This window comes from Mus caroli, chromosome 8, assembly GCF_900094665.2.
Source record: "Mus caroli chromosome 8, CAROLI_EIJ_v1.1, whole genome shotgun sequence".
Taxonomy (NCBI): Eukaryota; Metazoa; Chordata; class Mammalia; order Rodentia; family Muridae; genus Mus; species Mus caroli.
Window position 1 is genome coordinate 81,897,818 of NC_034577.1, and position 4,734 is coordinate 81,902,551.

Below are 4,734 nucleotides of genomic sequence, written 5' to 3' on the forward strand. Positions count from 1 at the left end.
GTGTGTGCGCGCGCGTGTGTGTGTGTGTGTGTGTGTGTGTGTGTGTGTGTTCTTAGCAGAAACTTGTCAGGGGACTGCCTGAGAGAGCCCTGTGTATTCAGAGAAGGAACAACTCCCCACATTGTCACTGGGTTGACTCTTAATTCCCCCCTCCTGAAAAGGCTTTGGTCCCCTCTCCTGAGTCTCCATTTAATGTTGACAACCCAGCGGCGCTCCCTAATGGCCCAGCGGGTTGCACAAATTGGCAGTGTGCTGAGATGTTATCAGGACAACACCCCATTGAGTAAGTTCTTGAAACGGTGAAGTGGAGGCCCTTTCTCTGGGCCACTGGGCGCCTGTGGCCTTTCCACCAATCAGAACTAGAGGTTGCAGTGGCCACCTGTTGTCCCGAAAGAGAACATCTTTTAAGTTTCACTATGAGTATCGAACAATGGTGGCAAAGTGCAGGGTCTGACCAAGGGAGAGAAGCAACTGCTGACCCAGGGTACCAGAAAAGAATATTCCTACCGGGTAACCCTTAAAGGGAGCAAGCATCAAAGGCCGGGAAGATGAGCTTTCCTCTCTGCACACTCCTATCTCTCCCTCACCTTACAGTCTATCTGCCTTGCATCTGGAGCAATCTGAGCTTGATTACAGAGGATGAAGTAAAGTATAAACAAAGTTGCTGAGAGAGAACCTGAAGTTGTAATCAGACCTCCTGAATCTGGCACATAAATACTCTGCAGCAGAAATCCCACTAGCTGCAGAAGCTGGAATTACAGGAGCTGGTGGGTTGCACTCACAGAAACTGTGAGAGCCTTGCCCCTAGAGTCTCTGGGTTTAGGAATGCCTGCTCACACCCCATACCACTCTTGGCCACTATTTTAGATTTTTTGCTTTTCCCTATAAAGCCTCTGCCTGTCACGCAGACGCCTTTGAGAGGAGACGACACTCACAAGTCTGCGCTTTAGTTTAGGGTGCGATGTAAGCAAACGTGTGAGTATTGGAGGAGGGGTGAATGGGACTGTGTGAGACCAGAGATGTGCTTGGGGCATCAGAGTGAGAAGTCACAGGTCATTTGGGATGTCTGTGCAAGTGATCTTTCCACTCTGTCGCCACACATTCAACAGTTGTCTTTGAGCACCCAGTATATGCCAGCCACTGTTTATACACTTGTGCATAAGAAAGGAAACACCAACATGACTCATGAAGGTTTTTAGAAGGGACTATGTGTTGTACTGCAGAAATGTACACACACACAGAGGGGAGGAGAGAGGGATAGGGAGAGAGGGAGAGAGGGAGAGAGGGAGAGAGAGAGAGAGAGAGAGAGAGAGAGAGAGAGAGAGATCCTGTCTCATCCAACCATCTGAATGGAGGTCCTGGCATGTTACAGCTATTGCAATTTTTGAGTTGCAGAATATTTTGAAGGAAACTCAAGGGATGGGGTGGTTTGGTGCACCTAGCAAGATGCTTGGTATCTCAAGAGCAGCAGACCTTGCTTGGTTCATCCTTTGCAGTGGATAAGAGGAAGTTCAGAAGGAAACTGGGAAAGATGGGGGAGGGAAAGAAGATTAAATGCTTTCACATAGGAATATTCCTGGCAAGCAGCATGGCTGGGGGTGTGGGGGAACTTAAGGCTACACAGGACCTTTGACTGGAATAATCTCCCTGGAGGGGACTGTACCTTAGGCATCTTTTGTGTCTTTGGAATTTTGTGGGGGTGAGTACCAAAGCTATACTGTTTCATTTAGAACTGATTAGATTTAAACTCTCTATTGTGTTGGTAGTGGCACCTCATTTTAGAAGTTCCAGAGGACATAAGTAAGGCCCATGCACAAACAGCTTTAGAGTGGATTCTGAAGTATTGAGGACAATTGTGACGTGAGGTCATCCAGTCTGTCGGAACTTTCCTTTCTGAATCCCATACCGAAGGCTTCCTATCACTAGGCAAGCCTTAAACCTGAAGAAGTTTCTTCAAAAAAACATTATGTTAAATGTGATTTAAATGTATGCTGAATAGTGCTAATGCTTATTAAGAAGTGCAGCAGAGGGCCGGAGTGGGAGTGGTTCTGTGGGCAAAGCACTTACCTGGCAAGCAGGAGGACCTGAGTTCAATCCCCAGAGCCCACATGAAAAGTTGGGCAAGCCTGTAACCGCAGAGCTGGGGAGGTAGAGACAAGGTCTTGAGGCTTACTAGCCAGTTGGTCTAACCTAATTACTAAGCCTCAGTCCAATGAGAGACCCTGCCAGAGAGAAGGCAGATGGCCCTCCTGTGACACCCAAGGTTTACCTTCCACACAGATGGACCTTGCACCTCACATGCAAACACACATGAAAATACCCATCTATGAACAAACACACATACTTTTCAAAAAGTGACCATAGAAGTCTTTGGGAAGCCAAAACATAAATTCTGAGCATAAAGAAACTCCTGGAGTCATGACTATTAGTTGTATCAGATTGGTGTCTCTACTCATCCATGAATATTTTTAATGAGAAAAAAATAAGTAAATGTTACAAACTATGAAAGCTACTTTAAATCTTAACAGAGCTCTCCATTTTTTTTTCTTACTTTCCGTGGCCTCAGATTAAGTAAGGACCAGAGAGGAGTGTATTAAACCGAACCCTGCTGGATGTTGTGACCAGAAATCTTACTTTTAGGAATTTCTGAAAGTCATGTAAGCCAAATGAGACAGATACTATTAAATATTATATATGGCTTAGTTCTCTTGCGTTCGGGTGATGAAAAGTCCTATCCAAATATTATGATCCTTGTTTGCAGTATGTAATGTAGCCAAATTAACAGCAGCTCCAAATGGAAATTAACAAGGCCAGAGCTTCTCAAGTTTCCCCTCTATTCCCATAGTAACAGCCAATGTATTATAAGGGCAAGTGGTTGGTGGTTGGTTTTGTATCTGAACTTGGCTTCCAGTCATAAAGAAGTGTCTAAATTCTTCGTACACTGCCACAAAGTTTAAATTTCCTGTCAGAGAGTCAGCATTTCACATTCAAAGTTGGAGTCACATGCAAGTAAAATCGGACTGACCAACGTTCTCACAGTGGCTAACATGGGGTGCGGTGAGGGGACATCCAAGTGACAAGTCACTAGCACAACACCCAAGTAAAACTTGTCTAAGGGCAAGAGTTCCACCAGGAAATACAGGGCAATACGGCCTGAAAGAAACCTCTAGACCAGGCAACTTTTAGTTTCAGTTTTTACTAAATCAAAACTTCTAGTCTAGAAATGCAAATTATTTTGATATTTTTACTCCAGTTAGAGATATAGAAACATGAGCAGACGGAACAAAGTAAGCCTTCCCTTTGTAATAATCGTATGTGTTCAGTTGTGTCCATGAGATTATTTCTTGCATTACTAAGACAGATTTTGTTCATGTTGGTCTCTGTACAGGGGATGCAGGAAGAGAACATCAAAACTAACCACCACTTCTCCAATTCACTGTTACCTTTACCAAGAATCCAGTCACTGGAAGGCTCTGACAGACTGTAATTGTGGATCAACAACCCCAAAAACCTAGGAGCAAAAAGAACTAAACTGAGAATTAATTCCTAGAAATAAGAGCAGAACTGCATCACGTCTTTGCTTGTGGTCTGAGTCGTTCCTCAATGAAGCTATTTTAGAAGCCAATACCCTTAATGCAATCAGGAGGTGTGCAATTTTCAGTGTAGCTACCCTAAAAAAAAAGTCCATTCACAGAAATCCTAAGCTGCTGTCCTGCCTGTTTGCTGAAACATATTCTATTTTTTTTTTCTGAAGTGAAAGAATGACCTCTTTTGCAGGAACAATTTTCAGAGGCAGCGTGTTTATCAAATGGTTTCTCTGTTTTCATAAAAACAATTTATTTCTCACTGAACTCTTGGAGATAAGCATCAAAGCCAGGAAGAACACACAATGAAGTTTATAATTACACTCCAGAAACAAATCCTAGGTAGTTTTTATTTTGTTCAAGTGAAAAAGGTTTTTTTTTTCCCCCTCAAAAAGACAAAGGCAGTGATGGTTGGTGAGGAGGCTTCCACAGGAGTGGAAGTGAGGAAACCCAGCCAGTTTACAGCAGGAGGCCCCCGACAGGGCTGCCCACAAAGCCCAGCTAAACAATGAAGGCTGAAGACCCAGTATTTTCTCTCAAAATGGGTGGGAGGGGGGGTCAATCCAGATTTTATTTTTCACTAAGGAATGGGAGTGAAGGAGAGAAAATCCTTAAACCGATATACATGAAGCCTTCTCATGACAGATCCAATGAGCGCTACATGCAAACACATCTCCATGACACCCTCTCTTGGAAAAGACCCCAGCATTCCTTGTCTCCATTTACATGCAATGGTTCTCTTTAAGAAGCAGTGCCCGATAAACTTGTAAGAAAATAATAATGAATAAATAACCGAGCGAAGAACCCAAGTCTAATAAAGAGTGTGTGTCTTGAGAAAGGAGAAACAATTGCGTTTGATCAGAGAGCAGCCGAGGAGGACTAGCTGCAAAATCATCCCCCTTAATTTACATAGATCTGTGCATGCCAAACAGATGAATGTTTGCGCTTCCAGGAACAGTGCAGGTGCGTCTCCTGCAGGGTCTGAATCTCTACCTCATCAAACTGTTTCGCCAGAGTGGGACATGCCCTCTTTCCTGGAATGGCTTCAAGTTTTCTCCCCAGCGTTCCAGCCACCTGTTTGTGGAGTTCATCCCGTGGCGTCCGCGCATGCAATTAGAAACAAGAGAATGAAAATAAATGACCTTGTTTG